The sequence below is a fragment of the Microtus pennsylvanicus genome, chromosome 12 (genome assembly GCF_037038515.1).
Source record: "Microtus pennsylvanicus isolate mMicPen1 chromosome 12, mMicPen1.hap1, whole genome shotgun sequence".
Taxonomy (NCBI): Eukaryota; Metazoa; Chordata; class Mammalia; order Rodentia; family Cricetidae; genus Microtus; species Microtus pennsylvanicus.
Window position 1 is genome coordinate 17,052,138 of NC_134590.1, and position 13,991 is coordinate 17,066,128.

Genomic DNA, 13,991 nt, shown 5'->3' on the forward strand with positions numbered 1-13,991 from the left:
TTAAAGTGGGGGAAGAAAGCTAGAGATTAGATCAATGTTTTCCCCAGGATAATTAGATTGATAAGTTTAACTGTGTTACACTAACTGAGATAAATAAACTCATCGGTTTGATTTTATTTATTTTATTCATTAATTATTTCTAGACTTTCTGTTTCCTCTTCCTCTACTCCCATACAATCTTCCATCCTCCCTCTCCTCCCACCCTCGCAATTCACTGGTCATCCTTTCTTTTCAGAAAAAAGCAGCCCTTCCGTGTGTCTTTATCAGCCAGTCATGTCTCTGTAAGACTAGGCACAGTAAATATATCACATTGCAGTAAGACTAGACACTTTTTTACCTATGGAGACTGGATGGGACAGAAAAGGTTTTAAAGGTAAGTAAAGAAGGCAGGGGCAGCTCCTGCTCCAGGCTGGGTAGCCCCCAAAACTTGGGCTAGAACTGAACATGACTGGCCAAAAAAAAAAAGTTAAAGACACGATTCGCAAATATTTTTGCTATATTCATAGATTGTTGCCTAACCCAATTGTCATCAGAGAGGTGCCACAGCAACTGGTGGCGACAGATGCAGTTGCAGAACCACAGCCGAACCTTAGGCAGACTGAGGGGCATCCTGGGAAAGAGGAGGAGGAAGGATCATGAAAGCCAGCAGGACCAAGGGCATTACAAGGAAAGCACAGAATTAACTAAGCTGGGCTAATAGGGGCTCAGAAAAACTGAACTGCCAACCAGAAGGCTTGCATGAACTGGCCTAGGTTCTCTGCAAATATGCTATAGCTCTGCGGCTTAAACTAAATAGTTATGTTGAAAATGTACAGTTTCTTTTCTATAATTGTCAGCTGGGTGAATTGCATTAACATTGCTTAGATTTGATGGACGAGGCTAGCTGATTAGCATTTAATCTTTACACTCGGCAGGCAGAGTGGAGCAGAGCTCTGTAAGTTAGAGGCCAGCCTGGTTTATACAAAAATTTGATTTCTAGGACTGGCAGGGCTACTTAGTGAGACCGTGCTTCAAAAACCCCAAATATAATTTAAATTAGTTATTATCATAGATTTAAATTTTCTTTGTAGAGGCAATAGGAAATGTATGAATTTCTAGGTACTGAAATCTGATGTTCATAGACTTTATTTCAGAATTCATATATATACTTATACATATGAAGTCATGGATTCAAAGAGATCGAAATAAATTCTTTAAAACACTGGGTATGAATAAAAGTGTGTGGCGATCTTATGATCATAATGCTGCTATGTGCAATATTCTTTGACTCAACCACCTTCATTTTTTCCATAGCACACATTAAATCACAACTATACGTGGTTTTCTCTCAGTTTTTCAAAATATAAAGTTGAAATTATTTTCCTGATATGAGTAGCTGGCACAATATGTCATTCTTAGATAGTGAATGCAAAGTTAGTGTCCACTTTCTTTGTCAGGTAGATGTGAACGATTTCTGTTGTGTTCTGACTGGGCATAAAGATTCCGTACAGGATGAAGACCAGAGATACTGGGAAAAGAAGGAAGGGAATATTTAAAGTACATGATTAGTAATTATATTGACACCTATGGGATCAAATACATGCTGAGACCTATCTGAACAGAGGAATTATGTTGATTCACACGTTGAGAACATGTCATGTCAGGGAAGGCATGATGGTCGCGGACTTCATGCTTGGGAATGGAATGTTACCTGCTCTGCAGATCAGTTATTTGGAAAACAGAAAATCTCAAACTGAGGTACATGCTTTTATTCAAAGAAGGTCCCAAGTATATTGAATGTGCCACCTACATTAGGGTATGTCCTCCCTTCCCAGTTAAAATTTTCCTGAAATGCTCTCACAAACACACACAAAGGTGTACATCATTACTGTCAAAGGTGTTTCATAACAATATCAAATCAGCATTCTAAATTAACCATTACATGGCCAATCCTGGTCTACTTTTTGTCCTTGACTCCTAAAGACTATTGCTTATTTCATAATGAAAAATGGATATATTCATATTTTAAGTATTCAAAATCTCTTTGTAGTTGCTGGATTGTTCACAGATTAAGTACAGGTGTCTCTGCTGAGGTAATGGTTTAAATTGAGCACTTGTAAAATGAAAAATAAATTACTACATAAATATACAATTATATAGAGTAAATATTTCCTTTCCAAAATCAGGGAACAGTATGATAGGAAAATTGTACTCTCAGCTTATTAGTACATTAAGATAATTATGGTTAAAACAGTAAATGTTAAGTTTCAAATTAATGTTAGAATTAATTTTGAATAACCTTGGCAAAAAAAGTAATGTGTGACTAAACTTGATTTTATTTTGAAAGAACTGTCATATAAATTTATTGTAGTGTTGTTTATATTGAGAAAGAATGTGGTTAAGACAATCAATATGAAAATATATTAAAAGTACAAACAGAAATACACTATATAAGAGTATTTTTAAAATATATTAATTCACTGAGAAAATGAAATCACTTTAACCCTGAAATATTAATTAATAAAACATTAGTTAGGCAGCAGCATAAAATCTGGTGAGGATATACCAAGCCACTTCTTCCTTTCAAACAGGTTGTGTTTGGTTACTCTGTCAAGCATTGTTGTAGGTGGTATAGCTGAAGCATGAGGCAAACATATAATGATTTGATTTCTATTTAAGCCTGTACGTCAAAGGAAAATAGATCATTTCTACATTTTGTAGACTGGCAACTACATAGACCTAAATAAGTAAAACTGGCAAGCTCAAGTATAAGTTGCCAATATCCTGTATTTTCATGTAGAAATTATTTTATTACTATATAAATGACTTTGTCCATTCCACAAGACCAAGTTCCTTAAACATATTGTTTTAAAAACCATATTGGAATGTTGTTCAACTATAGATTCTTACATGATGTATCTGTAAGAATGTTTAAGCTATCCATTTCTCAATTTCTCACAAATCTCTCTCTAAAATTATTTCTTCTTCATCTTTTTTCCCGGTTTTTTTTTTTTTTGACATGGTCTCTCTGTGTAACTGCTCTGCCTCTCCTGGAACTCTGTAGACCAGGCTGGTCTCAAACTCACTCCTGGGTGAGTTTGTTTCTTTTTGTTCTAGAGTTTACAGGTGATCTGCTAACATGTCAGTATTGGATTGTTCTAGTTTCTTTATGAAGGCATTAAGTGGTATGAACTTTCCTCTTAACACTGCTTTCATTGTGTTTCATAAGTTTGGGTATGTTGTATGGTCATTTTTGTTGATTTTAGGAAGTCTTTAATTTTTTTCTTTATTTCTTCCTTGACTTGTTGGTGAGTCAGGTGAGCGTTGTTCAATTTCCACGGTTTTGTGGGCTTTCTGAAATTCATGTTGGTGTTGAATTCTAACTTTAAGCCATGGTTATCTGATAAGATATGTGTGGTTATTCCAATTTTTTTGTATCTGCTAAGGTTTTATTTGTTACTGAGTATGGGATCAATTGTTGAGAAGGTTTCATGGGGTACTGAGAAGAAGGTATATTCTTTTATGTTTGGATGGAATGTTCTATAGATGTCTGTTAAGTCATTTGAGTCATAACATCTGCTAGTTCCCTTATTTCTCTGTTAAGTATATGGCTGGCAAACCTATCCAGTGGTGAAAGTGGGCTATTGAGATCTCCCACTGTTAGTGTGGGGCTTAATGTGTGATTTAAGTTTTAGTAATATTTCTTTACATATGAGGGTGTCCTCATTTGGGGCATAGATGTTCAAAATTGAGAGGTATCCTTTTGATGTATTTTTTTCTAACAAATGAAGAGAAAGTCAAAGTGATCCCATTGAAATCAGAAACACGGCAAGGTTTTCCATTCTCTCCTACTCTATTCAATATAGAACTTGAAGTTCTAGCAGAACATCAAGGGGATATAAATCAGAAATGAACTCAAACTTTCACTATTTGCTAACAATTTGATAGGATACATATGTGACCCCAAAAACTCTATCAGGAAACTCCTACAACTCATAAACAACTTCAATAATGTAGCAGGATAGAAGATGGACTAAAAAATAATTGGTAGCCCTTCTTTATACAGATGATAATTGGGCTGAGAAAAAAATCAGAGAAACATCACCCTTCACAATAGCCACAAATAAGATAAAATATCTTGGGATAATTCAAACCAAACAAATGAAAGACCTATATGGCAAGAACTTTAAAATTTTGAAGAAAGAATACACTAGAAAATGAAAAGATCTCCCAGTTCTTAGGAAGGTAGAAATAACATCTTAAAAATGGTAATTTTACCAAAATTAATCTACATATTCAATGCAATGCCCATCAAAATCCCAGCAAAATTCTTCAGAGATCTCAAAAGAACAATATTCAACTTCATAAGAAGCCAAAAACAATCCTGTGCAACAAAGGAACTTCTGAAGGCATCAAAATTCCTGAGTTCAAACTCTACTATAGAGCTACAGTACTGAAAGCAGCTTGGTATTGACATAAAAATAGAGAGGAGAGAGATGGCTCAGAGGGTAAGGGCATTGCCTGCTCTTCTATAGGTCCTGAGTTCAATTCCCAGCAAACACATGATGGCTCACAACCATCTGTAATGAGGTCTGGTGCCCTCTTCTGGCCTGTAGGCATATATGCAGACAGAATATTGTATACATAATAAATAAATAAAATATTTAAAAAAATAGAGAGAAGAACCAATTAAATTAAACTGAAGACCTGAATACCAATCCATACATCTAAGAATACCTGAATTTTGATAAAGACTGAAAAAATATAAAATGGAAAAACGAAAGCATATTCAACAAATGGTGCTGGCAAGATGTGGGAATCCCCTCTGTATGCTGTGAATACCATTGGTTAATTAATAAGGAATCTGTCTTGGCCTGTGATCGGGTAGAGCAGAGCTAAGTGGAGAAAACTAAAATGAATGCTGGGAGAAAGAATACAGAGTCAGAGAGACACTGTGGAGCTTCGAGAGGGGCAAGATGCAAGCTGCCTGCTGGAACATTGCTGGTATGCCAAGAGCCTCCTAGTAAAATATAAAATAATGGAAATGGGTTAAATTAAGATGTAAGCACTAGCTAGCAATATGCTTAAGTGATTGTCCAAACAGTGACTTAAGTACTACATTTTCTGTTTGATTACTTCAGGAGACTGGGTAGCCTGGAAAACAAACAAGCATCCTCCCTACAACACTGGCATAACTGGATATTAACAAGTAGAAAAATGCAAATAGATCCATATCTATGGTCACGCACAAAACTCAAATTCAAGTGGATCGGAGGTCTCAACATAAAACCACCCAGACTGTACCTCATAGAAGTGAAATTAGAAAGTACACTTGAATGCATTGGCACAGGAAACAATTTTGTCAATATAACCCTAGTAGCACAAACACTGAGAGCAACAATTAATAAATGGGACCTCTTGAAACTGAGAAGCTTCTGTAAAGCAAAGGACATGGTCAATAAAATCAAATGGCAGCCTACAGACTGGGAAAAGATCTTCACCAACTCCACATTGGACAGAGGACTGATCTCCAGAATATACAAAGAACTCAAGAAACTTGACATCAAAAAAATAAAAAACCAAATATTCCAAAATAAACAAAGCAAAACAGAAAATGGGGTACAGACCCCTCTCAAAGGACTGAAAGACACTTAAGAAAATGCTCAAAATCCTTAGTCATCAAAGAAATGTAAATCAAAACAACTCTGAGATTTCATTTTACAACTGTCAGAATGGACATGATCAAAACACTGATGACTCCAGTATAAGCATACTGGAGAGAATGTGAGGTAAAGGAAACACTTCTCCATTGTTTGTGGGAATGCAAACTTGTCCAGAAACTTTGATTATCAGTATGGCAATTTCTCAGAAAACTAGGAAACTATCTGCTTCAAGGCCCAACAATACTGCTGTTGGGTTTATACCTAAAGAATATTCAATCATACCACAAGGACATGTGCTCGACTATATTTATAGCAGCATTATTTGTAATAGCCAGAACCTGTAAGTAATCTAGATGCTTCTCAACAGAAGAATGGATAAAGAAAATGTGGTACTTTAACACAATGGAATACTACACAGCGTTAAAAATATAATGACGCCACCACCGCCCGGCTTGCAGGTGGATCTGTGTGAGTTCGAGGCCAGCCTGGTCTACAAGAGCTAGTTCCAGGACAGGAACCAAAAGCTACGGAGAAACCCTGTCATGAAAAATCCAATATATATGCCTTGAAAATTGCATGTAAATGTATGGATCTAGAAAAAGTCATATTGAGTGAGGTAACCAAGATCCAGAAAGACAAATATAACATGTACTTACTTATAAGTGACTTCTAGACATAAATCAATATAAACAGCCTATAGTCTACAATCTCAGACACAAAGAGGACCCTAAAGGTGACATACATAGATCTAAAGAGGAAGGGGAAAAGGACAAGATCTCCTTAGTAAATTGTGAACATGGAGGTCACAAGAAGGGTAAAAGGAGATGGGGAGAAAAGGAGAGGATGGAGAAAATGTATAATCAATAAAACAAAAAAATAGAACTTTTTTATAACTAGACAGCATTTTTCCAAATATCTGCCTTATATTTCCTATATAATAATTCATAAAATAAAAGCAATATAACAAAAAATATAACTTTTCCCAGCCAGGTGGTAGTGGCAAGTGCCCTTAATCCGAGCGTGGAAAAGCAGAGGCAGACGGATCTCTGTGAGTTTGAGGCCAGCCTGGTCTACAGAGCAAGTCCTAGGACTGTCTCAAAAGCAGCAGACAAGCCATTTCATAACAAAACAAAAACCAAACCAAACCAAAAAAAAAATAGAATTACTCACATTCTATACTCTGTCTAGTTGATATTTTTGTTATATAAAATATTTATATCTAATATAGTCTCATTTGTTGATTTTTAAAACTGTTTCCCATTTATTTAGAGTCTTGTCCACTATTGCCTTGTAGTACATTCTCAATATTCCTCTCAAAGCTCAAGCACTCCAGATTTTGGGGTTTTTATTTGTTTTTTTTTTTTTGAGACAGGATTTCTCTGAGTAACCCTAGCTATCCTGGAATTTGCTCTAGACTGTCCCCAAAGTCAGAGATTAACCTCCCTTTGCCTCCCAAGTGCTCAGATTAAGAGCTAGCATCAACATGCACAGCTGACCATTTCCTGGTCTACAAGAGCTTGTTCCAGGACAGGCTCCAAAGCCACAGAGAAACCCTGCCTTGAAAAAACAAAAAACAAAAAGAAAGAAAAAAGAAGGAAAGAAAGAAAGAAAGGAAAGAAGCAACTAAGGAAGGAACTAAGGAAGGAAGAAAGGAGAAAAGAATGCCACTCATCCATTTTAAATCTGTTTTTGAGCAGGCTGTGTATCAAGATCTTATTTTACTCTTCTGGTAGCCAATATTTAGTATTGTGAAAATCATGTGCTGACAAGATTGTCTTTTCTCCAGAGTATATTTTGATGCATTTGTCAAAAATTAGGTGGTCATAGAATGCTGATTTATTTTGAATTCCTAGTTTATTCTAAAGATCTCTATGTCAGCTTTTGTTCCACTATAATTATGCCTTCATCACTACAGTTCTGACATATAATTTGAGGTAAAGTTTCATAATTCCATCAGAGTTATTTACCAAAATTACTTTGCTTGGGCCTGATGAGTCCAAATGAATTTTCTGTCTTTCTTTTTTTTTATTTCTAGCTCTGTAAAGATTGTAAGTGTAAGTTTTGATCAATTCTTTTGTGTGTATGTATGATATCTGTGTATCTATGGCTGTATGAGTGCTGTGGCACTCAAATAAAGATCAGAAACAACTTTTCCAAGTCACTTTGATTCTCTTACTGCGGAGTAACAAAGAGTATTACTTTCTTACCTAAAAGGAGTGAGACTTGGATAGGGAGAAATAGAAAACTGGATATTTAACAAAAACCAGCTCTAATCTTAAAGAGAAAAATGTGTTTCTTATTCTGAAATCTTTCACCATGGCCAAAAACCACAGAGTTTATTAACCCCAAATTCCATATTTCAATGTGGAAGCAGTTTCATGATGTTTTATGGTTTTTATAGAAAAAGAAAGTCATAAATCAGGGCTGGAGAGATGGCTCAGAGGTTAAGAGCACTGACTGCTCTTCCAGAGGTCTTGAGTTCAATTCCCAGCAAACACATGGTGGCTCACAACCATCTGTAATGAGATCTGGTGCCCTCTTCTGGCCTGCAGGCATGGAGGCTGAACACTGTGTACATAATAAATAAATCTTAAAAAAAAAGAAAACAAAAAGTTAAAAAAAAAAGAAAGTCATAAATCAATGTAAATCTGAAATACATTACTGGGTACATGTGAGATAGTTACACTGATATAAAGCTTTACTGGGCCCAAGATGCTATCTGAGCTTTAGAGTTGGTGGAAACAAGTAAGCTAAGTTAATAGATTCTAAAGGATTTTTATCTATTAGTCACAAGATGTTAGTCTGACACAGAGATAGGCAAAGAATGGTACTTCTTGGGCAAGAACAAGCCAAGATAAGGTAACCAGACCTTGGATCTACAACATACCAACATTTCTGTTGTTTTAATTTTCTAGTCAGCCAAATAGTCTTTGTAGATATAGCTCCTCTCCAGGATCTCTCCTTCACAGGAAAAAAATGCTGGAGCATAAGAACAGTTTATTAAATAACCCAAATTTATAGCTAATAAGGACACTGTATAAGGAATTATGTGAATATGACAGTAGATATTAATTAACTGACATCAAAATCTGTTAAAGAATTTGCCTTAGTCCAATTGAGACTGTGCGGTGGCTGAATAGTGTCAATTTGCATTACTGATCTGAATTACAAAAAAAAAACCAAACAGACCACATAAAGATAATGCAGTTGGAATTTATTCCATTGAGAAATTAGTGTATTTCTATCAGAATCATTTGTGATATGGTGTCTAGTAGTATTAAATGGAAGATCTAAAATAGTTCAGAAATTTTAAGGGAAGGTCTTTTTATTTGCTATAGCATATATTATCTTTATGAAAGCATCGAGGAATAATGGACAATCATGGGTGATGGGGAAGCCAACGAAGTAACTGGATAGCATCCTGAAAAAGAAAGAAAAGAAGTTATCACAAAAACTTAAATTACTAGAAATATTTATTGGATAAAGAACAACTTGATGTAGATAATATGAAAGAATATGACCAAGTGTCTGAATGAGCACCGTATACAAAATTAAATAAAAATTAAACGATAGAAACATAACAAACCATCTGTCTTCTACAACTTAAAATCCTATCAAATTCATCTATGATTAATCTGCTGAGTCTAGCTGTTCTTTTCATTCTCAGGTGCTGCTTTCAAAAAATTTCAAGATATATTAAATATTAAAAAGAATCTTAGTTGTATTCCAATTATTCAAGTTGATTACCTGATGTTATTAGTTATCTATGATAACCAGATAATTAATTTTAATTAATGCCCAAATGTATTTTAAAAAGTGAAATTAGCTTATAGTTCTTATTTGATACAATGGTAACTCCTCTTTTACCTTTATGGTAATCTAATATTTTATAGTAGATAAAAATTTGCCATTTCATAAAATTTATATTTAATGTTGTGCCTTAACACTTGACCCTCTTAAATTTGATTTTCTAATATTTATGCATCTTTATGTTGCAATTATGTTACCATTTTGAAATTATATTGTCCATGTAATTTGTTATGATCAGATATCTCAACTTCATTGTCTTACAAATCATATTGAAAAGTTATTAAAATGCATATCCAAACACCATGACTTGCATATAATTTCCTTCTCTCAAGTTCTCCCTCTTCTTCAGAAGGTGTGTACTCAACTCCTATAAGATTGTGTTTTGGGAGGAAGAACTTTCAACAGGACCCTAGGCAGCTCTAGTGCCTCTGGAGTCTTCAGTCATAAACATTCACACTTTGAGCCCTCTGACATGCTCGAAAATGTTTAAGGAATACAGTAAATTCTTTCGACATATTATTGATTGTGTAACATTTGATACTGTAGAGATGAGATTAGCTGAGTATCAGGAATAATGGTTGTCAGGCCAGGAGAGAAAACTGATATACCCTTCTCAGACATACTTCTTGGTTGGGATTAATCAGATTCTTTTGGTTATACTCATTTCAATAAGCGATTATACTTCTAGAAATTTTAAATTGAACTTGAATTTGATCTGATTTTTTTTTCTCAACTGATTGGTCTTTTCTCAACTGATGTTACCAGTAAGTTTTTGAAAATATCCAGTTTCACCTTACCTTTTAATCTTTTCCTGTGGTTAGTAATCAGTAGAAGGATAAGGAGAAGGGTAACCATTAGGGTAAGGAGAAGGGTAACCATCAGGATAAGGAGAAGGGTAACCATTAGGGTAAGGAGAAGGGTAACCATCAGGATAAGGAGAAGGGTAACCATTAGGGTAAGGATAAGGTTGTATTCTTATATTATTTGGTCGAAAATAACTTTTTCTCTCTTCGCTTTCACTTGACACATCTCGGCGATCACGATGTCTCTGTAAAGACAGAAAGAGAAAGAAAGGTTTGAGACCGCATGACTTTAACTACTATATCTGTCGTTAATGAATTACAGGTCTTGGAGTCACTGTAGATTTATCTGTGAATTGCATGATGATGCTATCTGTCTAGCTTTATGAGATTTTAAATTGTACCCAGAAAATAAAGTTTCAAGGAAGGATAAAAGATGTGTATTTATATCTTATCAGGTTTTTCATTTAAATCTTAGACTACTGGTGAAAGATAAACATAGAAACTGGACCTTAAATCTCCTTAAGATATTTTCTTCATCTGACCACCTCCCAATCCTTGAATCTACAGGGAAGTGTTTTCAAACCTAAATGGAGCTTCTCCTCAACCCTGGAGTTCTATCAGCTGGTGGTCTCTTATGCTTCCTAACTTCTTATTATTCAAATGAAACTCATGCATTCTACCCCTCTTCTGTAAGTTATCTTGAATCATTTTAGGTTTTGTATGTTGTTTATTAGGGAAGAAATTTTGGAGATATCACGTTGAAATGACACAATCTAATGCAGCATAATAAAAGGCAAGCTAGTTTTAACAGGCATATGTTACTCTAAGTAAGGGACTGGAAAAAAGAGAAAATAGCTTGTCCTTCAATAAAGAAAATGATGTGTTCTTCAGGAGAGTAGTGTAGGAGGTCATTCTGTCTATGTGTTGCCTTTATTGTTTAATGAATAAAGAAACTGCCTTGGCCTGTTCATAGGACAGAATTTAGCTAGGTCAGGAAAACTGGGCTGAATGCCAGAAGAAGGAAGGTGGAGAAAGAGATGCCATGGATCCCTCACCAGAGATACATGTGCTGAAGCTTTGCCAGCAAGCCACTGCCACATGGTGATATACAGATTAGTAGAAACACGTTAAATTAATATGTAAGAATTAGCCAATAAGAAGCTAGAGCTAATGGGCTAAGGAGTGATTTAATGAATACAGTTTCTATGTGATTATTTCGGGTCTAAGCTAACTGGGCAGCTGGGAACCAACAAGCAGCTCCCTTCTCCCAACAGGAGAGTGTTTGGGGAAGAGAATCAAGAGCACAAGAAATTATGTCAGATTGAGATCATGGAGATACATAACAGCTTTCTGAAGAGAAATGCTCATGGCTTCCTCTCTGTTCTCTTAATTTCAACAATGAACTGTAAATTCAATTAGAAATACAACCATTTAGAAGAAGGAAAATAATAATGACGAGAGAAAGTGCAGAGCAAGAATAACCCATGATTTTTAGAGGTCCCGATGGCAGGACTAAAGGAACTTTATATCTGTGTCCTGGTCCAGGAGAAGTCTTGGCAAGGATAGTCTGAGACTGGATTTAATGCTTCTCTGCTAAACTCGGACGTGTCCTTCTGCAGATAGAAGATTCTGTATAGAGGCATTTCAATTGTATTTTAATAAATGAGGCTTGGCTGGGGATTGGGAAAGTAAAACAGCCACACTGGCCATGTTTATAGACCAGACAGCAATAACACGCACCTTTAATCCCAGTAGACATACTAGTTTGCTATACAAATCAGCCAGTAAGGACATCCTCTTAATCCCAGCCCTATCGACGATTATAAAACCAGATAGAGACAGCTCTCAGACATAATGTCATTCTGAGATTCCTGGAGGTAGCATCACCATTTCAGAGTGAGGTCAAGTTAAGAACCACTAGCTGGATGCTTTGCTTTTAGGACCTTCAAGTTGAACCCCAATTTCTCTCTCTGAGTTTTTATTAATCATGCTTCAATCTGAACTTCATTAAAACTTACTTGCCATAAGACACAGTCTGTGGAAGGCCTCATGATCTTATAGATAGAAGAAGATATTGTCTCTATTGTCTAATTTCCGTTTCTTCTCCTAAGTCTACTCTGTATCTGGAATCTTAAACTATAAAACAACTTAATGGCCCAAACCAAGAGAAAGTCAATTTTAAGAGTAAATTACCTTCCTTCCAGTGACATTACAGAATTCTCCCCTAAATTAATTCCTAGGCGATAAATTTTATAGTGAACCAAACCAGTCAAATCTTTTGAGACATTATTCATTGGTCATTCACAGGTATCTTCACATAGTAGTATTGCTTGTTCCTAGGGAGTACATATTTGAGAGTCATATATGAACTGAACAACATAATCAAAAGAGTACTTACATGACGTCTCCTATCATTATCAGAATGTCTCTGCAGAATGAAAAAGAAAAGTGAAAAATACAGTTAGTGACCAGGCAGTGGATGACTACAACTTTAATACCAGCACTTGGAAGGCAAAGGCAGATGGCTCTCTGTGAGTTTGAGGCCAGCCTGGTCTACAAAGCAGATGATTAAACAGCTAAGACTGTTGCACAGAGAAATACTATCTCAAATATCCACACAAATATTTAGTTCATGTATGATTATGAAGTTTCCAGTGAATGAGACAATCTTACCCTTCTAGAACCATCAGCAGTCTAGGGGGAAAAAAAGAAAGAAGAGTCATTTAGCACACCTCACTTTCTTTATATTGACTCTAAATTTGCCATTTTTAACATAGTAATATTTGAATGTATTAAAATTAGACTGCTCTATGAAGAATTTATCCTATTCAGTAATTGTTTACTTTGGTCCATATATCTTGAAAATGTGGAGTGTTGTTAAATTTAATTCATTCAGATGGAAGAAAAAAAGGCTATAATTTAATCAGCTTTCATTTTCTCTGTTATTTCTTTTGTATTTATAATCCATTTTTTATATATGAAAGCTCACTTCTGTTTCTGCCACTAGCTACAAAGAACTTCTAAATAATGTGTAAAGTTACATAGATTGATCCAAGAAAATTGAACACTTGAAAAAATTCAAAGTAGTAATGTTTCATTCAAAAGTAAGTAAACATTACTCAGAGTGTTTTTAACCAGACAAGTTGTTGGCTAAAATTGCTAAAAACCAATTCTTTACAATTTCTGGATGTACTTACAAGCATGGAGATCATGAGAGCCATTATCAAGGCAAAGACAAGGAACCTCATGCTTACTGAACCCTGTAAAAGCACACAACATTTAATAAGCATCTTCTTTTCACTTCCACACAAAGTCATTGATGACCATGCTGGACTCTTAGTCAATTGGTCTAAGTTAATACCTTATTATTCATAATAACTCAATGGGAAATAGATCAATTAAAAGTGAACTGAGAAGAGAACTCTCAGTTAAGTGTAGACAACTGGGTGACAACATAATGAATTATTTAGGAATGTTTAAAAATTAAAATAAGAATATTGGGTATAGTTTTATAGTTAATGAAAATGATTCAAGGGTCTTTACTTAGAATTTTGATATTGATAGTTTATCATGAAAGCTTGGATAGAAGTGAGAAGAAAATACATTCATAGTTACATGGAGATAGCCACTTTTAATCATTTATTTACATAAATTAGGAAATGAGACTACCATTGAAGTAAGAGGTTTTCAAAGATAGGATAGAAGGCAGACAGACAAGCCGGGTCGTGTTGGTGCA

At 35.1% G+C, this 13,991-nt stretch overlaps 1 long non-coding RNA gene across 1 annotated transcript in view; it reads right to left on the minus strand.

Annotated features, from left to right (window-relative positions):
• The window catches only part of LOC142832871 (uncharacterized), a 29,213-nt gene extending 15,693 nt beyond the window's left edge, over positions 1-13,520 (minus strand). Inside the window, exon 1 of the long non-coding RNA XR_012907288.1 lies at positions 13,453-13,520. This is a non-coding gene — a long non-coding RNA (uncharacterized LOC142832871). The remainder of the gene's footprint in view (positions 1-13,452) is intronic.
• Between the last annotated feature and the right edge of the window lie 471 nt (positions 13,521-13,991).